Source organism: Prosopis cineraria, unplaced genomic scaffold, assembly GCF_029017545.1.
Source record: "Prosopis cineraria cultivar Desert tree isolate PC_DT_omini unplaced genomic scaffold, ASM2901754v1 PC13, whole genome shotgun sequence".
NCBI lineage: Eukaryota > Viridiplantae > Streptophyta > Magnoliopsida > Fabales > Fabaceae > Prosopis > Prosopis cineraria.
The window spans coordinates 18,587,303-18,611,971 of record NW_026555344.1 but is presented as its reverse complement, the minus strand read 5'-3'; the positions used below and the strand labels follow the sequence as shown (position 1 = coordinate 18,611,971).

At 31.3% G+C, this 24,669-nt stretch overlaps 1 long non-coding RNA gene across 1 annotated transcript; it reads right to left on the bottom strand.

Annotated features, from left to right (window-relative positions):
- Positions 1 to 21,878: 21,878 nt before the first annotated feature.
- Positions 21,879 to 23,580, bottom strand: LOC129290458 (uncharacterized). The gene is made up of 3 exons (XR_008588387.1): positions 23,405 to 23,580; positions 23,031 to 23,268; positions 21,879 to 22,445 (listed from the first exon to the last, which is right to left on the bottom strand). It is a non-coding gene; the product is annotated as an uncharacterized LOC129290458 (long non-coding RNA).
- Between the last annotated feature and the right edge of the window lie 1,089 nt (positions 23,581 to 24,669).

Below are 24,669 nucleotides of genomic sequence, written 5' to 3'. Positions count from 1 at the left end.
AAAAAAGGAGAATTTATCACTACTGAGGCTAGAGAAGTGGCTACAAAAATTGTAAGTATTTTTATATTGAACATCTCAATTATAAGATTTAAATTCATTAATTGCATTGGTTGCTTGCATGTTCTAGGATTCTCTTATAGAAACATCCTCTTAGGGGACCTTTGTATTTACTAGTAAGAAGGATATATTGACCATGGCCTTAGAAAGTGAAGAGTATCTTGGATATGTTAGGGGAATTCCAAAATGCTATGGGTATAAGACACTATTTTGGACCACTACCTTTTAATAGTATACTAATACAGCAAGTGGAAAAGATGATAGTGGAATGTAAATCAACCTTGATAATAGAAATGTAATCAATGATTAGTTCCTTGCTAATGCAATCTCAACAAGCACTAAAATATAGTGGTGTTCCATAATCAATGTATGATTCTAACCTATCAGAGTAAGGATTGCCATACATCATTTATTTGGAAGATTCTAAAAAATGCATAGTTGCATATGAAAAAGTGTATAATTATACAAATATAGGCTACTACCAGCAGCTATAAGATAACCAAGTAAAGGTCATTGCTAAAAAGGTCATGGATGCTAATGCTCCTATGCTATTCCTTACTAAAGAGATGCAAACAGTAGGATGAGCTCAATAGATTTTTATTATTTGGTTAAGAAGACTTGTTCAATAGGTTATTGAAGAGGTATGAAAAATTTATAGTTTTTCACATTTCTTAATTAACATGGTAGATATTTCTATATTTTTATAGAATTTAATTTATTAATTTACGATGATAGTTATTACTTATGACTATGGCCATAAAATCTATATTTTTTATTTATTTACAAGTTTTCCACTATATCATTTATTACCATAGTTATTTTGAAAACTGCCACTATATCATATATTACCACAGTTACATATATTATTGCTAGCACATTATAAGTAAAGATCATTAATGGCTTGATGGTCATTAATGTTTTGGGTAGACAAGGGTCTCGGGTTCAAACCCTACTTGGCCACCTTTAATAACTTAATTTGTTGCTGGCATCAAAGGTTTGGTAGCTAAGGTCTTTGTAACATCTCGAATTTCTAATCTTGCATTAGTAACTAATTAGGGAATGAGTTAGTGATTTAATGTGGGATTAAGGTTCTAGATAATGAGATGTTAATTTGACTCATTAGGGTGTTATATGAGCAGATATGAGCAGAAGAAAGAAGTTCCAAAGCAGAGCGTGTGAGCATAGTGAGGATTTCCCTCACTATGCCACGCACCGCAGTAGAAGGTAGATGCACCGTAGCGCATGGTGCAAAACTTTGATAAGTTGGGACGTGTCCAGCTTATGAAACAGAAGGGAGAAATAAGAGGAAGAGGGTATGGCATGGAGAAGAGTCCAAGCTATGCTAGGGCAAGTGATTTTAGGAGCAAGGATGATGTTTTTGACCTGTTACTTATTGGGTAAGTCTCGTACTACTTTAACTTCTAATTCTACCCTGTTTTCTCTTAGTTTTAACTAGTGAGAAATTGAATTTAAAAGTTTTAAGGAGTTAATTTCTTGCTCTATAGTAATAGAAAGGCTCTCTAGAACTAAATTAGTACTTTGTGACTAGTTTGAATTGGAATGATAAAGCTTTGAAGCTATAGGCATGATTTGCCATAATCTAGAGAGAGAGAGTAGTGAGAGAAAGCTGACTAGTTAAAGTTAAAGCTTGTTGTGAGGGGTAAATAGTGGTAGTATGTGTAATCGAGTGTGAATTGTGGAATTGATAGTGATTAGGTGTTTAATTACAATAATTGGCATTTTTTATCAATAGTGAAATTGACTTTGAATGCCAATTTTGTGTAGATTCTTGTGTGTGATGCGTAGATAAGTGAAAAAAGATTCGAGTAAGGAAATTACATAGGTAAACCTTTCTATCAGACAAAAGGGTTAAGGTAACTATATAGTTTATTGTGTTTATTAACTATTACAACTGTGTAGAAGTAAATACAAAATAAGAAATTTATTATTTTATAAGTTTATTGCATGGTTTGATATTGAAAAGGGTTTTAGCATGAATATTGAGTTGTAAAATGAAATTTGAAAGGTTATTGTTTTCAATCAGTATATATATGTTATGATATTATATGTTATAGAAATGTGAACGAAAGTAGTAAAAGTTGTGAAAAGACCATGATCATAGGGGGTGGGAATTCATCCAAGATATGTGGGGATGTGTGTGTGGAGAAATGAGTAAAAAATCCATATGATTAGGCTGGTACCATAGGACATTTGGTGCAGCAATATCGGGCTGTTACCATGGGTAATCTGATACAACATATTATAGAACTATTACCATGAGACATTCGGACAGTCCGGCAACTCCCTAGTGCCCGTTAGGGTACGGTTAGGAGTCAACAATGCCTTTACCACAAGTGTGTGAAGAGGGAAACCATAGTCTATAGGTGGGTTAGATTACCTTTGGTCAGGTGTTTCTACCACCGAAAATGTGCTCGAGTCAACAAGTAGTTAATCTAGGAGAGCTTATGATTTCGTGTAGGGGAGCATTAGAAGTTTAGTGGCTAGATAATTATGCTAGTGTGTATTTATGTGGAAATACTTTGAAAAGATAAAATTTTCCTCAAAAGTTGTTATATATTTGATATTACTTTAATTTTGTTACTTTGGCACAGTTATTTGTGGTAATAGGCATTGAATAAACTATATTGGTTACTGAGATTTTTATCTTACCCGTGGTTATTTATATTTTTTAAGTTCTGGCACTAGTGGTTCAAAAGGGAAAGACATTAGCTGAGTTGAGATTTCTCATTTAAGCCTTTATAAGGATTTGGTGTAATGAAATTACATTTTATTAGTTATGAATGTGTATAAGTTGCCTTAGGACTTAAAACATGTGCATAATATGTTGAATATTATGTTTTGGTGATTTTGAGCTCCCTAGCTTGTTGAATATATGTGAACAGTGAAATGATTAAATGGGCTAGTGGATGAATGTGAATATGTGTGAATATAGGGTGTGCTTGATGTGTATGTGAAGATTTGGCTTGTATGAGATTAAGAATGAAAAACGTGATTTGGCCTAAAAGTGTGATATGGGCAGTTTACAGGCTAAATGTGTGTATGTGTGTTATATTAGTTATAAAATTAGTCAATCAGGTGTTTATTGTCCATTTGGATGTGGTCAAGGTCCAAAAAGTGACTAATGATGTTTGGTTTCGAATTGAGACGCTCGAGTGGCAAGATTTTGGCATAAAACGATCAAAATGCACTTAGGTGTTTAATTTTTGATAGAAACCTTGAATTGGAACCAAACTAGTGTTATTAGTTAGATTTCAAAATAAGTTTCATGTGGATGCTTAAACCATTCCAATTGGATATCAGATGTAGAAATGATGCACATTTGAAGTTCGTACAAAAAATCTATAAAATGATAGCAATTTCAAGTGTGTGCGCGAAGGCACATGTACCTGTATGCCGCAGCGCATGACACAGAGCAAACAGTTATGGTCTCTGTGCCATATGGCGTGATGCATGTGGCACGAGCCGTGGTGCATGGTCCTAAATTAGGCTTAATTTGATTGTAATGCACATGTTTTCTTAGTCTTTAATGCACTTAGACTTGTTGCTTCTGCTATGTGTAATATTTTATGATAAGGGTAAGTTGTAAACTAACTTATGGATATCTTTTCTTGGAATCCCAAGGTTTTTAAAGTTTTCAAAGTAAATGAATTTTGAATGACTAAGATTGATTGTAGTGGAGTGTATAGTAATGTTAGTGAAGGTATTACAGTCTTCAACAATAATCAACGTTAATGATTATCAAGTGGACTTTTTTATCTTAAAAAAGGAAAAGCAAGGGTATTCTTGTCATTTCATGTTTAAGCTTATTCACATTTTAGTCCTTTGGTCTTATAGTGTAAAATCATAATTCTTAGGTACTTTTTTACAAAAAAAAAAAAAATTCCCAAGTCCTTTAGAGTAATTTTTGTAAATTTTTTTGGTTGGTGTTTGTTTTGGGTTTAGAACTTGGGGAATGTTGGTGTTTCTTTGATTTCTCAACTTCAGGCATTTAGAATTGAATGGTTGAATAATGTTGGTATTATTGTTGCTAATTTAATTAATGTTGGTCTTCATGTGGTGCTACACTATGACTTGAATGGTTAATTTAAAATTCTAATTTCTTGAATTAAGTTTCATATTTTTAGTGTTTGAATTCAATGAAAATAGGCTTATATGGAAGTAATTTATAGTTTTTATTTTGAAATTTATAGTGTTTGTTGTGGATTATATGATTTTCATTAACTTGGCTTCCCACTATTATTGTTGCCATGATTGAAGATCCTGGCCTATTCCCAATTATGTTGTAGCACCTTTTTCTTATATTTTCTATAGAGAGAGGGCATAAAGCTTGAGAAGTACTTGATTTTAAGTAGTTATGTTGCTATTTTTTTTTAATTGTTGTTGGGCAACTTGATTAAGATAATATTATTAGATTAGAACATGCTAAATAAAATTTTAGCATAAAGAGAGGGCATAAAGTTTGAGAAACTTTTGCTTTTAAGTCGTTATGCTACCAAATTTTTTCCAATTACTAACATTTAATTTAATGGAACAGATTTATTTGTAGGATAAGATTTTTGTAAGATTAGTTTAGTTATTAATTCAATTAGGTACAAGTTCTTAATAAGATTAAAGAGGGAAAATTTGTACAAGGAACTGAAGTGACTAGTGACTCATAGATTACTCTTCTCCTTTTAAATTAATAATTGATTCTCTATTTTTCTCTAACCACTACTACAAAAAGCAGAATAAATGATGGGTCTTATTGGACGGTTGTAAAAATAACCATCCAATAAAGTTTAATATTGGACGATTCAAATTAATTATAACTATCCAATACATATATTGGACGGTAATTAAGAGAATCGTCCAACATATGTTTAATTTCTTTTTTTGTAAAAAACATATTGGACGGTTATATATTATAACTGTCCAATAAGATCTTACTATATTGGATGGTTATAAAAATAATCGTCTAATATAGGCATTTTATATCAATTCCTTCCTTTTGTTTCTATCATTTGCTCTTGACTAAACCCAAAAAATTAGAGTTGCTCGCAGTGCGTCTCTGGACCCTTTCATTGTGGCTGCTCTCTTCTCTTCCTCTCCTATTTCTTCACCACCGACAAGGTTTGGCCGTTGATTTGCTATGGTTTCTTCCTCTCCCCATGCCTCCCTCTTGTCTATTTCCTTTCCACATGCTTCATTCGATAAGGCAATGAGCTACTCTTCTTCCCATTTGTTCTAAATCTCTTGTTTGCTCTCTAAATGATTCAATCTACTTTTTGCTTTTGATTATTGTCTGGATTTCATTAGGCTTGTTTGACTGTTGATTAGGCTATGGTTTGTGAGATTACATTATATTGATTTTGGGTTGTTATTGTCGTACTTAAGGTGTTCGATGAAATGTTTGGTAGAAAAAAAATAACTTTTGGCCAAAACCTACATGAATTTGAAGCTATGGGTAACTTAAAAATGCATGTTAGACTAATAAATATAATTTAGATGGGAGTTATATTTAGTTTTTATTTTTATCCGAATTTATGGTATATTTTTTTGTATTTTTTGTTTGAACAAAATTCAACTAGTTTGATTAAATTTTTTTTATTATTTGATTCTTTAATTGATGGTTGAGTTGTATATGAAGTTTTATAGTTATTGGAATTGTGTATGAGTACTTTTAGCTTACTCGAAATTGTTACTCATGTGTAACTTTTAACTTTACATAGCTTATGATTTTGTTGTTGTCCTTGTTGATGATGATGATGATGATGATGATTTGTGATTGAAATGAGGGCAAAAGGCCCTGAAAATTTTCATTTTTATGTTGTTATACTACCAAATTTTGTTTGAAATTAATAGTTAGGCATTTTAAGGGTCCTTTTGTGTTTAAGCTTTTTTTTTTAATTAAAAGGGAATTTTTTATGCAAGAAAATTTTTTTTATTTGTTTATAATAGGAATAAAAAATTTCAATGAAAACAGTTTTTATATATTAATGATGTATAATTTTTATAACAATTGGGCTTATATATTAATGTATATTAATGATATATAATTTTTATAACAATTGGGCTTATATATTAATGTTAATATTGAAACATATATTTTACTTGTTATTATAAGTGAAAAATGATTTTTTATGATTGTAATGTAATCAAAATAAAATAATTCTTAATATTTTTAAAAGCTCTACAAAATAAATCACTTTTTATAAAATTATTTTTTTAATCTTAAACACATGGGCCCTAATGTTGTTTAGATTTTATACATACATACATACATATATATATATATATATATTCAAGTACAATGCTTGAAGAAATCATAAAAATAAATGTTATAAATTATTTATAATTTATAAATAAAAGAATTCACTTGTTGGCAAGTTTTCACATAAGATAAAATACTTACAATTAGTTTAATACAATTGTAAGTATTATCTTAAATTTAATTAGCTTAGAGAGGGATGATATACATATTTGCAATCATGTGGCTCATGATTGATTGAGTTAGAAATTAATATATTCATTAAACTAACTCTTTTAATATGATTGAGTTACTAATATCATTTCCCTCAACTATTCTTGTTAGATTGAGAGAGATCATGGACAAGAAATGAATGTCTATAAATAGAGTCATAAAAGAATATGTGGATAGAGTGAAGGAGTTCATTAGATTTGCACTAGAACATGAGGCAGATCATAATAACATTGTGTGCCCTTGTGTAAAATGTGGCCTTTTGAAGCAGGCTAGTGTGAGCGAGTTGGAAGATCATTTAGTGTGCTTTGGAATTGATCATACTTGTACATGTTGGCATAAGCATGGTGAGTCCAAGGATACGACCGATAGAAGCCATAGGTATAGTAATACGTACGTGTCACTTGATTTCAAAATAAATATAGATGAGGATGATCGTGTTGACGAGATGACAAATGTTATTGAAGAGGAACTCTAAGATTGTCCAGAAATGCTTGAGAGGTTGAGAAATGATGCGGGGACACCTTTATACACTGATTACACAGAATTCTTAAAATTAATTGCTGTGCTAAGATTGTTCGACTTGAAAGCAAGAGACGGATTGACTGATATGATCTTCACAAAATTTCTTTCACTGATTCATGAAATGCTATTAAAGGTAAGAAGCTTTCAACCTGAATTTATGATGCAAAACAAGCGTTGTGATCTATGGGCATGAGTTATGAGAAGATACATGCTTGCCCTAAATGATTATGCTTTGTTTAAGAATGAATATGCATCATTAACTGAGTCTTCTAAATGTAATGCATCGCGTTATAAGAATAATGAAAAGAGTCTAGAGAAGGTAGTATGCTACTTTCCCATAGTGCCTAGGTTTAAACGTTTGTATAGCAGTATAGTAGATTCAAAAAATTTGACATAGCATACAAATGAGAGGATTAGAGATGGTATGCTAAGGCATCTTGCTGACTCTATGCACTAGGAAAAGGTTGATTGAGAGTACTCAAACTTTGCAAAAGATTCTAGAAACCTGTGCCTTATACTACCTACTGACAGAATGAATCCATATGGCATGCAAAGTAGTACCTATAATACATGGCCAATGATGTTAATCATGTATAATCTACCTCCATGGCTATGCATGAAGCACAGGTATTTGATGATATCTATGTTAATTTCTAGGCTAAAACAACCAAGAAATGATATAGACATATACTTGGCTCCTTTAATTAAAGATTTGAAGCTATTATGGGAGACAAGTGCCGAAGTGTATGATGCGTACAAGAAGGAAACATTTAATTTGAAAACCATGTTGTTTGGCACAATCAATGACTTTCTAGTGTATGGTAATTTGTTTGGGTATAAATCAAAGGGAAACATGGATGCCCTATTTGTGAAGATAGCACACAATCAGTGAGATTAGAACATGGCATGAAGAATGTCTATATGGGACATCGTAGATAGTTTCCTCAACAACATTATTATCAAAGATTAATTAAATCTTTTGGTAGTAATCCAGAAGGTAGGCCACCTCCATTTTTATCTGGTGATCAGCTATTTAAAAAGGTTAAGGATTTAGATATTGAATTTGAAAAACCTCTTGCGAGGCACATCAGTGCAAGTAGGTAGAAGAAAAGATCTATTTTTCTTTGATTTGCCATATTGTATGACCTTGGATGTGAGGCATTTTCTTGATATAATGCACATTGAAAAAAATGTTTGTGAAAGTATTGTTCATACGTTACTACAAATTCTAGAAAAGAGCAAAGATGGCATAAAAGCAAGGCTATATATGTTTTCTATGGGCATAAGGGAAGACTTGGTACCGGAGGAGAATGGAAATCGTACGTTTCTTTGTCCAGCAACTCACACACTATCCAAAAAAGGAAAAAGGGCATTATGTGAGTTTCTTAGTGCAATTAAAGTTCTAGAAGGTTACTTTTCCAATATCAAAAATGTTGTGTCAATGAAAGACTTGAAGTTGAAAGATTTAAAATCTCATGACTGTCATGTGTTGATAGAAAATTTTCTTCCAGTAGCCATACGTTCTATTTTACCCAATGAGGTGCGTAATGCAATAACTAAACTATGTTTCTTCTTTAAGTCTATTTGTAGTAAAGTGATCAACCCTCGTAAATTGCCAAGGTTGCAAGGCCGAATTATAAGGACATTATGTGAACTTAAAATTTCCCACCTGCATTTTTTGACATAATGATTCATCTTACTATTCACTTAGTTAAGGAGGTAGAAATGTGTGGCCTAGCTTATTTAAGATGGATGTACCCAATAAAACGTAACATGAAGGTACTAAAAGGGTATGTGAAAAACTAAAGCAGACTTAAAGGTTGCATTGTTGAAAAGTACATTAGTGAAGAAGCTGTTGAATTCTTTCAAGAGTACTTGAGAGATGGCAAAAATGTTAGGATTCCAATAGATAAGCATATGGGAAGAGAAGATTGGGAAGGAATGAAGGGGGTTAAATTAGTCACTATCTCAGAAAAACATTGGGAGCAAGCACACCTTTATATGTTGCATAACTCTAAAGAGGTTGACAAGTATGCAGAAAAGCACAAGTCTAACATTAAAAAGGATAATCCTGGAAGAACTAAACCTTGGTATGAGAAAGAACATAATAAGTATTTCACAAGTTGGTTAAAAAAGCATATTTCTAATAAGTACAATTTTGATCATACTTCTGTTTTTGAAAGAGTAAAATAGTTAGCTAGAGGTCCAAACATACAAGTTGTCTCTTACAATAGCTATGTAATTAATGGATACACATTTTACATCAAAGAGCTAGATGATCGGAGAACAAGGCAAAATAGTGGTGTAACTCTTATAGCTGAAGCGATGCATATTTCCAGTATCAAAGACAAAAATCCTATATATGCATCAATTTCATATTTTGGAGTGATTGAACACATATGGGAGTTGGACTATTTTAAGTTTAAAGTTCCAGTCTTTGGTTGTTGTTGGGTTGATTATAAAAGTGGCCTTTAATATGATGCATTGTCTGGGCCCATACAAGTGAATCTTACAAGGCATGGAAATAAAAATGAGCCTTTTATTTTGGCATCATAGGCTAAACAAGTGTCCTATATTCTTGATCTTGCAAAACAAAATTAGTCTATTGTTTTATTGTCAAACAAAATAATTAGAGAGATGATTGATGTTATTGAGGATGATCCATTTGAGGAGACTGTGCTTGAAAGCAATCTTATTGAAGATGGTGCCAACTATATAAGACATGATTACAACGAAGGTATTTGGATTTCAAAAAGGGGCAAAAGAATGAAAAAGAAGATTAAGAAATTAAATCAAGCTACCAAGGTAGAAAAAGTTCAAAAGAAGACAAGGAAAAGAAAAATATCAACTTAGTCTTGTAGTAATCAATTTTCTTAATTACTATTTGTGTTTTATTTATGCCTTGTGTATTTTAATTTTCTTAATTACAATTTGTGCCTTGTGTATTTTAATTACTATTTCTTAACCTTGTGTATTTTAATTTTCTTAATTACATTGTGTTTTATCTTTTAACAATTTCATTACAGGTAAATGGCTTCTAAAATACCACCCAGAAGACATAGTGACCATACTCTGACCAATTACCTATTGGATAATCCTCGCAATGCCACTAGTTCACCCCTTGACTCACCGACTAACCCACTTCCTGACTTGCTGATAGGTGATCATCCCTCTACATCCACCAGTCAGCCTATGGCTAAAAATGCTCAAGAAACTGTGGCTGCATCAATTAGGAAAGGTTTGGTACATATGGGTAAGGTTAATCAAAGATGGTTGGCTAGACAGAAATATTTTCTTCAATGGAATTCGAATGGTCAACCAATTAGGACTAACAAGCATAAATTCTCCAACTACATCGGGGCTGTGACCAGAGGACATTTAGGATTATCAATTAACAGTTAGCATGATGTAGATTCAGCCTTCATGGATTTCATATGGGAACAAATTGAGGTAATATATATATGTATTTATAATATTAATTGGTTTATTATATTATCATGTCAATTTTCTAACTTATATATCTTAAATCTGTTGATTAAGCAGTCAGCATTTGAGATTGATGCCAATCGAGGGCATTTTGTCATGGAAGTAGCATGTAAGGCACATCGAGCCTTCCGATATTTTGTAGGATTAAAATACATAACTTATGCTAGTGGCCATATTAGTCCTACAGTCCTTAAGTTGATAAGACCTATTGTAAAATAAGAGCATTAGGATGCTTTTGTTGCCAAGTGCCTTGACAAATCATTCTTAGTAAGGATTATGATATTTTGTGTAATTATTTTGTATGAAATAATCATTAGACTTTATGGTACTTTTTATTTTTGTGTAGGAACTGAGCCAAAAGAATAGAAAGTTGAGGGCAAAAAATCTTTTCTCCTTCCTAAAAGGGCACTTAGGATATTCAGGGATCAAGCAACAAGTGGTATGTATTGAATTTACTAATTGATATGCAATTTGTGATGTTACTAGTATATTTTAATGCATAGATTGATGAAGAGGGCATACCAGAGAGCTTTATATCATTGGCTGACTGTTTATATTAGGCCAAATTAATAAAGATGGCAACTATGTGGCTGACCATGTTTAAAAACTTGCTGAAAAAGTTGTAAGTACTATCATTATTAACTTTAGATAACATGTTAATAATTTCTATTTTAATAACTTGTGATTTCCAAATTATGATGAATAGAGCATCATCTCAGAAGAAGTTTCTAAATGCAAGCTTCCCTAAGATGAAGATATCTTAGAAAAGGCATTGGGAATCGTGATCACCCGAGTCATGTTAAGAACGTTGGCATGGGGGTCTTGAGGAATCAAATAGTGGGCAAAAAGAAGACTCTAAAAGATGTGCCTTCTTCAGCTGAGTTTAATGCTTTAAAACAACAAGTACAAGCCCAGCAAAAGATGGTTGAGGCACTGCTTAAGGCTAATGATTCTAGGAACTCACCCTTTGAGCACATTAGCCCCAATAAGATAGATAGTTATACTATGGCCCAGCCATCTAGTCAAATTCTTGAGGTATATATTATTTTTATTCCTTAACTTTGGTTCACAATTATTCATTAACTTGTACTTATTTTCATTTAGGGCGAGCACGATTGCTTTTTCGTGGCAAATAGCCCTGGTAGACACAAAGTGGCAAGAGGTCATGTGTTTAATATCCTTGATACCATACATAATGTGCCAATGCCTATAGACTATTTACGAGGGTTGATTCTTGAACCTATTAATGCCAACTACCCATTGCCCATTCCCACCTTAAATGCATTCACTGTTAGAGAAGCAAGTGGCAACTTTATTGCATGGCCTAAGGTTTGCTTTTGTGTAGAAGATGAAGCATAAAATCGACAACAGGTATGCTAGTTACCTATTTATGTATATATTTCCTATGTTAGTCTCTAACTATATAATTAGTGTGCAGTCCAAGGGGAAGGGCATCACTAGACAATCAGGCTAATTATTTAAGGTTGAGAAAGCCGTGCCGAACCAATTACCAAAAACCTATCAGAGCACACTTGAGGCATATGCAAAGTTGTTTGTTGATTTTACAGTGCTTATCAACTTTGACTAGAGCATGTACAACAGAGAACAACACAATGTAATTAGGGTTGAAATGGTCAATGAAGTCCTCAAGCGCGTTTCGATAAGCCAAAATGTGGTTTATTTTTATGTGAGGTAGATATTGTTTATATGACTTTTATTATATTTTAAATTTAATATAATATAATAATTTGTTTATTTTTTCATTTAGGTACCTATATGAAAATTTTATCATCCTTGATGATCTTGTGTCAAAATTTGTCTTTGTCTGTCCTCATGATATCTTTGCTCATCATAACATCACTACTGAGGTGCGGCATAGCCAAGCTCAAACATTAGCAAAGTACTTCAAGACAAAGAACACTACTGCAAGGACGTTATTTCTGGTACTTTATGTACAAGGGTGAGTTTAGTTGTATCCTAATTAATTTAATTTATCTTGTCACTTTGAATTTCATTACATGTGCTTTCAAATTGTTTTAGGAGCCATAGGATGTTGATCGGCATTATGCCTATTGCTGTTAAAATTGCAAAGTTTTACTATCTGGATTTTGCTAATGGGCAACCAGATAATAGACCATACATAATGAAATTATTTAATTTATAAGTTTATATTTTGATTAATGTTTATATATTTTTTCATTTTGAATTTCTAATTTCAACTTATTTTTTTTTCTTATCAAGGCTATGGTACTTTATTGCACAGAAAAGAACTTGCATGTACCATCAAGATACAAGTCATATGATTTGGCCTACCCTAATTGGAAGATAATAAAGGTACTTATCACTACTAATTTTAACAATTAATTTTAATTTTCTAATTAATTCAATAACATGTTTATTAGTTTTTCTATGCAGTGCCCACGACAAATAGCATATAGCAAGAATTGTGAATATTGTATCATGAGATTTTTTAAAGACATCATCACTCATGGGATGACTGTAATCCCCGCTATGGTATGTATGTTATTTAGATTCAATTATGTGTAATTATAAATTTTAATTTGTTGAAGTAATTAACTTTGTTGTCATATTACATTATTGCAATATTATCTTGATTCATACTGTGAAGAATTCAGGGATCATGACATCAATGAAGTTATTAAGGAATGGTGTGAGTATATTTTTCAATTGTGAGCCAAACATAAGGGAACTGTATATTTTTATTTTAGTTTTTCTCATTAGATTTTATAATTTAGAATAATTTGGTTTAGTATAGCAAACAACTTTGTTTTACTTAGTATTATGTTGAGCAATTGTACACTATATTATACACTATATTATAATTTTATAAGAAAATTATACACTATATTATCTAATTTTTTTATATTTATGTTGCAAGATAGCATCAAACAAAAAAAAATCATATAGCATCATGTACATGGATATATTTTGTATATTGTAAAAGTAAAAAATGAAATTTTAGAATATCTCATTTTTTTTCTTTTCATCTTTCTTTTTGCTATCATTAGCCATCAAATTGGGAACATCTAAACTTGCATCAAGCTCTAAAGTTACTAGTATTAAATGTAGAATTTGAATTAAAAATTAGATTAAATGAAATATCATTCTATGAATGAATAAATTTAACTATCACATGTCTAATTATTATAAGCAAGTAGTGTTATTGCTTAAAATATCAATTTATTTCATAAAACATTTGAAAATAGAGACTTATTACCACATTTCATGTATTCCAAATTAAAAAAATCAAACATTAGATTTTTGAATGAATTTATCACTTCACATTGAGGTATGTATTAGTTAATTTAGTTAGATTTGGTGTTAATTGACCAAAACCAATTAACCAAACTGGCCTAAATAGTTAGACTAAATCAAACCAAACATGACTTGATAATAAAAATTGATGTAAAATAATACGATTTGGTTTAATTCTTTACTCTGGCTCGTTAGCATTAAATAATGCCTTAACATTATCTTAAAATAATTTCATTATTTTAAAGTTTCAATTTATCCATAAAATATATTATATGAAAACTCATTATATTATTTTATATATTCATTATAAAATTACAATAATACAACAAAATTATTGTCTTAAAAAAATTAAACAAAAATAAAAAATTATGATGAAAATATAAAATCAAACTTTCTATGGCGACTTTGAATACTTTTAACAGCGACTTTGAAGTTGCTGCTGATTGTCAACTTTCAACAGTAACATATATATCGCCATTGAAACTTATAACATAAGTTTCATAAAATTATATTATGATATACTTTAAAATATGTTGACAATCAGTGGGGACTCTAAAAAGTCATCACTGATTGTCAACTTTCAACGGTGACTTATATGTTGCTACTGAAACTCAGACCTTCGACGGCAACATACACTTGTCGCCGCTAAAAGTCTGACAATCAGCGGTGACTATATATTATTGCCACTGAAAGTCACCATTTTAATGGTGACTTTTAATATCATCGTAGAAAGTCAAACTTTCAATAGCAACTTTTATTGTTACTGTAGATTGTTCATTTTCAGAGGCAATTTTTTAGAGTCACCGCTGAAAGTTATTTTTTTGTAGCGATAGCTGGAATTTACTAAGATTAATATCTGTATAAAGCTACCAACTCCCACTGATGATCTTATTGTTAGATGGGAAGGTGCAGCAAAAGATTAAAATTTTAAATCCCTATCTTGATATGGATCGAACGAACTCATTTAAGTTAAGGTGGATCGAACAAGTACCTTTTAAGTGAAATCTTTTCATGTGTTATCTTTAAGAAATTGGATTTTAGGAGCTGACAATGTAGATCTACTCCCTCTATTGGTATCCACACGAACAATTTTCAACTCAGATGGCATGTTAGCGCTCGAACGACACTTTTCTTTAGGGTGTTTTTGTGGCCCTTATTGCATTTTACTATCTGGACTTTTCTAACTCTCTCACACACATGAAGCATGTCCTTATCTATATATAATATATAGATTAGGGTTTTTACCTTCCATTTAAAGAGCCTATAAAAATTTAATTAAATTTATCTCATAAATTTAAACTATGATATCATATTTGATTCAAATTTATCTCATGAATTTAAATTATATAACTAACATGATATTCTCTCATATTATGTTAGCTATTTAAATTTAATTTATCACATAAAATTAAATTTAAAACTAATATAATATATACATATTATATATACATATACATGAATATATATACATATATTTCAAAAATATATGTATACTGTATATATATATATAATTTCATATATCATATATTGTAACATCCTTGATTTTTAAATCGGATTAATTAAGTCTCATTAGATTAATTAAGTGTATTAGCGAGGTGTGTGTCCAGATAGGCCTAACAGGCATGTTTGGTTTTAATTTCAGCTCTAAACGTGGGTCCAATGGAGAATTGAGTCACCCAAAAATGAAAGAGGAAGAAATTCTAAAAAGAAAAGTTCTGTGCCACGCCCCCTGGCTTGTGGATAAGTTGTCACAGCATATGTGTGGCAACACGTTTGGGAGAGGCTCTTTGTACCATGTGCCGCGGTGCATTATGCGTCCATCGCAGGGTATGGTCACTTTCTACTATCATAAGTTCACAAGATGAAGCAAAAAACAAAGGAAGAATAAAGAAATATAAGAGAGCAACAGGAGAGCAATGCTAGGGCCAAGAGAATCTAAGTATTAGGAGTATTTTGGAGCTCATAAACATCAAAGGTAAGCTTCCTATACCTAAGTCCTTCTCTCTTCTTCCATTTTCTTAGTGGTAGAAGTTAAGGTTTGGTTGATAATGGTAATTTTCAATCCATGTGGTCTATGGGTCCAAATCCATTAACTTAAATAGAGTTAATAGGACTAGATTGAGCTAATAAAACTTGATATTTATGGAGTTATGATGCTTGATAGTTGGGGAGTAATAAATACCTAAAATTCCTATTAAGGTGTTAGTTGGAACAATGTGTTTCCATTAATGACCATTAAAGAGCTCAATGATGTTAATAAGGCTTTAAGGAAGCTAAGAAACCTTATGGGTACTTTTATATGAGTCAAGAATGAATCTTGAGTATTAAGAAGTGTTGAATTATTAGTAAAACTTAGACCAAATGTAGATATTGATGAGTTGCATTGTAAATGCTTATAGAGTGACTATCTTTGGTACCATTCAAGCTTTTTGAAAGCTTTGGGAGTGAGTATTTAAGAGGTGAAACTTTTGATCTCGCAAAGGTTTGAAATAACTGGGGCAATTCTATCTTGTACTTTTGTGTGTTAATTAGTTTATTGATCAATATTTGATAATTGACCTGTGTGAGATTTTATTAAAATGCACATGTGCCTTGTTTTGTTTGAAGAGCTCACTATTGAAGTGGTGATTTAATATAGTTCAATGATTTTAAAATTTTAAAGTTTAATGATTTTTAATGAGTGAAGTATAATGATTATGAAAACATAAAGTGCAATGATTTGTTTAATTGGGAGTTCAATGATATGAATTATGATTTGAATGATTGATTGATATAGGAGTTCAATGATTGATTGGTATAGAATTCCAATGATGTTGTGTTTGGTAGAGTACAATGATTTCTTGTCAATGAAGTTTTGAGTATATGTATTGTATGGAGTTGAATAATTTGCAAAATGGTGGAGTTTAATGAAATTAGTTATGTGGAGTTCAATGAAAGTAAAGTTGGGGAGTTTAATGAATATAAGGAGTTCAATTATTGAATGGTATTTATTGATGTGATTTTAGTGTACGATGATGTGTTTGTGCATGCTTGACATTAAGTAATTGCATGCCTTGAAATGTCGCATAATATATGCTTTGCATGATCATGAGAGGCAGGAGTTTGCCTAAAAGGAGGAGTAGAGAATTAAATCCACATGGTAGGGCTTCCATCCGAGTTGATGGCTTGCTTGAATTATTTATATACTTATTGTCCCACTGGTTCAACAAGGGACTCAAACCTAGCTAGCTATCCACTGGTTCAATGAGGAAGCTAGTTTAAGGAGTATGACACCCCATAGTGTGACAAAATGGGGAAAACCATGTTTCACAAGTGAGATGGGTAAACCTTGGTTGGGTAATCCCCTCACAAGTGTTTAGGCTAGGAAAGTCCTAGATTATAGACTATCCTATTATGTTATAGCTCACGGTTTCATGTCAGAGGAATAAGGAGGATATAAGAGAGGTATGATCATGTATATAGTGAATAAGGAAACATAGTTATCTGTGTTGTGACCCGAATGATGATAATCATGAATTGAGTCTTAATCACTTTAGAGTATATGTCATTTGATTGTGTTACAAACTTTATTCTGCATAGAAATTGTTAAAAGGCATTACTTCCCAAATATATGCTATTACGCCTAGAAATGTGAATTTATACTCTTAAACGTTTTATACGGTTTGGAGAATTGATTATATTTGCCACTTGCATTTAAATTAATTGATATGCATTAGTATAAGTTAGTTAGACCTTAATTACTGAGTAGTTATATTCACCCCACTATCTTCAACAGTATAGGGAATAACTTAAGAGGATCGAATAGAGGAAAGCAACTAGAGGCTTAGGACTGTGATCCTATTTAGTAGGCCTCTTTATTTTTTTGTCATTATATATATGTGACAATTGAAATTGCTAACTAGGATTAGTCCATTTTTGGTTCTTACTTACATTATATATTTTGTGAGTTGTAAGTGTATTTTGGGCCCTAGGGAGTGAGTCTATGAAATGTGATATCTGTGATAAGACCAAATACTAATGCAAGTAAGAGTTGGGCATAATATGTGGTGATTGTGAAACATTTAATGAAAAGTGACTTAAACTCCCCCTTGTATGTTTTTGAGATTAAGGGATCGAGTAGTGAAATTGTGATCTATAAGTGTTTAATATGATGTGATGCATTGCACAAGCTAGTTTTGGTGTATTGCATGTGGTCTAAGTGGTATTAACGGCTATTGGCTTTTGGTGAATGAGTTAGATACTTAGTTTTGAGAAACATGTTGAAAAAGTATAAGTTTTGAAAAGAGTGTCTAAATTTTGATTGTGTAATAATTTGATTATGAAAGTAAGGCCATTAGTTAGATTTTGGAAAGGGCTTTCTGTAGATACTTAGTTCACGTCAATCGACGTCTGATGGAGGAATGAGGTGTATCAAAAGTTTGCCCCAGAAGCTGTTATTTGATAGCAGAAAGTTGCTATAATGATACATGTAATGTGCCGTGGCGCATGGTGCTATGAGTCATGGCCCATGGCATATAGACGAACACGTCGCAGCTCATGTTCAATGAGCCGTGGCATACGCCTTAGTTTTGTTTGAATCACTTTGTTTTCTTGATTCTTTAGCAAATGCACTAATGTTTGAAATGATCCCATGCTTCCGCATAATTTGTGAACTCTAATTTATTTCTTTCAAAGATCATTGGGAATGGTTTTAGTTTTGAAAACTTAGAATCCCAACTTTTTATATTGATTTGTAAACTTGGTATTATGTTATTTACCTTAATCTAATCTTCTATTAATTGAGATTTAGAGTTAATCAGGGTTAGAAGAAGGAGGATATTACATATATATATATATACATATCATATATATATAGACATGAATATATATATCAAAAATATATATAATTATATTTTGAATTTTATATTTCATATAAATATATAGATATATAAATATTTATCAAATAAATATTCAAAATATATATATATATATATATAGTTTGTTCACCATAAAAAAGTATTACATTTATTGAATTTAGACACATTCCAGATTAAATGAACTTGGATATTATAGCCCAAGTTGGGCTATTTTTTATGTGCAACCTTATAGGCCTAAATGAAATTGGCAGTAGGCTAATTACGCTACTAGCCTACAAGTCACAAGTGGCTTCTAGCAAGATATTACAACTACCTAATTCATATAGGGATCAATGATCTGATGTAACCTATCATGTAACCATATCACATCCCTTTTGTCACGCGATATTTCGATCGTGTATGAGGCATGGAATTGTCATTCTCCTTTACCTAACCATTACTTTCTTGATCTTTGAGTGTACTAATTATAACAATAGAAAAACTCTTTCTATTATCGTATGGCCATATATTTTCTCAGTCTTACTCATCGAGGAGCCTAATAATATCTCTCAATTAGCATGAGGGATAAATCTTATCTTGATCACTCATATTCCTTTGCATGATATTATTAAACTTGATCGTAGCCTTTATGATCACCAATCAAATGTGACTTTTGACTAGGTTAAAGTTCAGTGGTCATCATGTAGGAATCCATGATGATCTCAAGTCAAAGGGCTTAGTAATATGGTTACATATAAGATAAGCTTATGTACTATGAAACTTTTTCATAGTGGGTTGGTCTAGCACCTCAAACCCTATGTACTTAGGGCTTTGATTTATATCTCAATAATTAATTAAAGTCATACTAGTCTTGTTTCATCTATGATCTCTCATAGATGACCAATTAGGGACATTTATGACAATTAACATATTTTTTCTAAGTATACATCTATTATAGTGAACATGCAATTAGTATAATAACAAAAGAGAAGTTCTATAAATAACAATGTTTATAGTACAACGATTGGCCCTATGATATAATTTCCAACATTTATGGACTTCTAGATATCTTTCACAATCTCTGAAGGTATACTTGATAATTTTAGAAAGTGAGCTAGGTTTAATAAAGCATCAAGAATTCTTAAATTTGAATGGATGTCAAGTTTGAACACAGAAGGTGTGGCAAGTAAGAGGTAGCACACCATTAGCATAGAGCTTGTTCCTAAATCTAAAATATTTTGGAGAAATATCATCCAAAGACCCCTAGAGAGTTTTTATGTCAAAGAAAGTCATTAAAAAATTGAAATTTCATTACACTCTCTTGATACCTTTTTTAAAATAAGATTTTATAAGAAAAGACATAATTACCCCTAAATTTTAATAATTTCATTATGTATATATATAATTAGTTGTCAAAACCCAAATGGATATTTATTTATATAAGACCAGCACTTGTATTTAAACATGTGCTATCAGTTATAATTACTTGTTAATTATAATGGATTGTTATTAATGACATATAGTTACTTGTGAAAACCGAAATGAATGTTTGCTTACACAAGACCAGCAGTTGTGCAATTAAACTTTTGCCATTAGCTATAGTCATTTATTAATTATGAATGGATTGTTATTAATTATGTAAAGTTACTTTGTTAAAACTCAAATGAATAATTGCTTATATGCAAGACCAACACTTATGCAATTAGACACGTGCTATTAGTTTTTGCAACTTGTTTATTTCTGAAGAGATTGTTATTAATTACGTATGATTACTTGTCAAAACTCGAAGGGATGCTTGTTTATGCATCCATAAAATTGTGTGGGTTAACTAGATTTTTTTCTCATAAAATCTTATATTTAGATAGCTGGGTACTTGGGGTTGCAGTGAAGAAGTTTTAGATTTTTAAAGTATTTCTTTGATATGAAAACTCTCGAGAGATATTTCAATGATATTTTCCCAAATATTTCAAGTCCCAATAGGGATTTTTTATTATCTTTATATATATATATATATATATATGCGAATGCATGCATCAGAACAATAAAACTAATTATGAAAAATTAAAAATTATTTTGTAATGGAAGATCGTATCTATCATATCTCAATTTGTGTGTTTTATCAGTGAACTGGTTATATAATTGTATAAATGTTGTACATGCAAATATCTGTGTGTGTATTTGAATCTGGCCACACGTGTATATTATAATCAATTCATAATTTGAAGTTTATGAGGAAAAAATATATTATGTGCACATCTTTTAGCCTTGTGATGGAGATAATTCACTTGAAAATACTAGTGATTTCATCTCTCAGACTTCAATAAATTTAATAAGTAAAAAAGGCCTATTTATTCTATTATAATGAATATTATCCAGGATCTCAAAATTCAATATAAATCTAGATATATTTTAGAAATGAAAAAAAATTTCTCCATTTGAAACTTAAGGGATGTATAATATGACTCACATCTGTGCCGGTCATCTTTTATTTTTGGGGGTAACAGTAAAGTTTTAACAAAGCACAACATCTGAACATCCAAGAAGGAATGTTAAATATTAGAATATCATGTGGATATCCATATCTTTTAGATCCTCTAACATCTTTTGATTTTTATAATATCTTTAAGTTATTATTATCTTGTGCATTTTTATTTGATTTAATTGTTATATCCATATTTATAGAAAGAAAGCACCTCAGTTGTATCATACACATTGAGATGAAAAAGCTTTCAATTCTCTCATTCTCTCCTTTTAGGTTTCTCTCTTCTCCTCTCAATCTCTATTTTTCATAACAAAACTATCATTATTTCCCGATTATCTTTTTAAACATTTGATTAAATAGAATTTTTGCTAAAAGTTGATTATTAAATATATAAGATCTAACTACCACGCATCATATTGAGGACTAGGGGTGACAAATTCAAGCTGCGTGAATAAGATATCAAGCTATACCATTGCACTGCACTGCGTACGGAAAGCTTTTTATTATATTGCACCAAGTGGCTAGCACAATTTAACCCACAAAGTCATGACGCGGACGCATAACACAACCATAAAGAAATAGAAAAAAGCAAGAGAGCTATAAAAGCCTCGTCATCAACAACACAAGAGGACAACTCACACACTTGCACATCCACACATGATAGCAGAAAATGTATGGAGAATTATTCAAGTACAACATCCACTCTCTGTTTATTATAAATTATATTAATGTAAAAGTTTTCACATGGGTTCCAATTGCATCAACATAATAGCCACCTCTTCCATGGAATCCAATCACGACACCTCCTTCTGTTGGCATGGATGAGAAAGAAGTGCCGCTAACAGTGCCAAAAGATCCGTGAGTGTTCAAGTTCGTTATGAAAGATAGTGACGTGATCACCTTATGGTCCTTATAACATCCGAAAGTCCCAGCTATGGATGTCAGATACTCGGATGGCCCATTGATCTCAATCTACACATTTGCCAATTTCATCACACAAATATGGAAAAGAATTTGCTCGGCCAAATATAAGAAAGAGAAATTAAAGAAATGATTGATATGATTTGTTATTTTTTTTTCAACCCATAAAAAAAAAAAACTAGACTTATTATTCTTTCCACACCGGAGTCGTGTGGATCCTCACCACCGAACTTTCCATACACTTCACCACTGGCATCTTTAAAAGCGACGGAATTGATACGGCTTCCTGCAGCACGATTATCTCTTTTATCCATTTTTCCACCTTAAAACTAAAAGGTCGAGCTCCCCCGGATCCTCCCCAAGGCCCGCATGTGATACTTGAATCCTGCACCAACATCAATATTCTTTGAGTGTGCTGCTAACAAGTTTTGGTAAGGTCTTTTTAATTTTTTTTTTTTTAAAAATTTTCAACGTAAGGCTTGTTTGTTGATAACGTTGTACATTAATCCATATAGCAGAGTAACCCATGTAATGGGATAATACTTGTTGTATTTTCAGATTGAACAATCTATAATGAGAATCATAAAGCAACTATTCTGCTAAAATCCATCATCAAAATTTAGAAGGTGAGGAGGGCATGTTTTTAGATAAGTAGGTATATATTTTGAATTGCATTTGGTTATATTTATTATTATTTTTATACATGTTTAACTAGTTTTATATATTTTCTTCTTATCACTAAATTATAAGATAAAAAAGAATTTTTACTACAAAGTTAACAGCTTTTCCTTAAGTTTGACTCTTAGAATACTCCATGAATTTTTATTATGTCAATCCCTTACACTTGCGGGAGCAATCACAAGGCCTAATATTTCCAAGCCATCATTAAAAGACTTCACTACTTTATCTTGAGAATAATAAAATCTAATGCATGGTTTAATAGCATATTATAGTGGAATAGATTACTTACTGCTGGTTGCACAAAAACACCAATTGCATCAAGATAGTAACCACATCTCCCATGGAACCCGACAATGTTATTTTCTGATATCGAAACAGAGAAATCCTCGCCGGTAGAATTTCCAAAAGGTCCATAACTTTTGAGATTTGTAGTAAATGAGAGGGACGTGATTACTAATAAGTCCTTGTAAATTCCATAAGTTTCCGGTTATGGATTTCAAAAGCTCTGAGGGCCAGCTAAATTCAATCTGCACATGGACAAGGAAAGTAAAATAGCAACAATGATGATGATGATGATTATTATTATTATTATTGTTGTTGTTGTTGTTGTTATTGTTGTTATAAGCAGTGATAATTTATTAATAAATTATTAACCAAAGATACCTGTATTACTTCACTGAATTCATTTGGGTCCCTGCCACCAAATGTCCCTGAAACATCACCACCAGCATCTTTGAATGAAATGGACTGAATATGTTCTCCTACATTCATGGTTATTCCAGCAATCCCACGATCAGTCTTGAAACTCCAATGGTCGCCACCTGGACCTCCCCATGGCCCTAATGAAATGATTACCCTCAAAGATGCCTAAGTAAGTGAAAACCAATCAACTCGTGAGACCATGAGAATGTAATTATCAGAGAAGGAAAAAAGATAAAACCTGATAGATATATAATAGAGTCATACCATTTGGATTGGATGAACAGTTTGAGAGTTGATATGCGCGCAGCTCTAAATCTCTTTGTTGTCTTGGTGTATGGCTCTCCTTTTTGTGGCCTATATATAGACAGATTGCAAAGCCATGCACAGTGAGGACGTCCCTATTAATCCATTGAAAACACGTGAATTATATATATGTCATTGTGATGACGTACTATACAAGGAGCAAATGTGAAAGTTTGAAATGCGCACACACAATATAATGCACATAGGGACAATATGTACAATTGTTTGAGTTAAAAATATTAAGAGCTCTAGTAAAAGATATTTATGGCTTCATTAATCTACAAACCCTCACGGTTTGGAGTGGGTGAGAGTCCTTGCTCATATAAAAATGGGTTGCGCCCAACCTAACTCATTTCCTTCCCCCAACCCATGTGGGTTGTGTTGGCCCATATTTTCACCTTTAGTTTGAGCATTTATAGAAAACCAATATTATCTAAATTATTTTTAATTAATTAATAATCAACTTCATATAAAATAAAAAATATACATTTAATTAATTTTTTCATATAACTAATTTTTTAGTTAATTAATATTATCTAATAAAATTATTGTTAAAAGTAATATACACTTGAATAATTCCTCACATCCCTTATCAAAGGAGTTTCTTACATCTAATAAACTATGAAAAATTGTTCACAATAATACTTTCTCACGGTAGGAATTTTGAGAGAGTTCTCATGACATAAAGACTGCGAGAAAACTTTATATCTACTTGATTTTATTATATCTATTATTAATTTTATTTGTAGTAAAAATAAACTATTTCTATGATTAATAATCAACTTCATATAAAATATAAAAATTTAACTTAAAAAAAATTTTTATAAATAATAAAATATTTTTTAGTTAATTAATATTATTTAACAAAATTATTGAAAAAAGAAATATACATTTGAATAATTTTTCTCATAATGACCATCAAG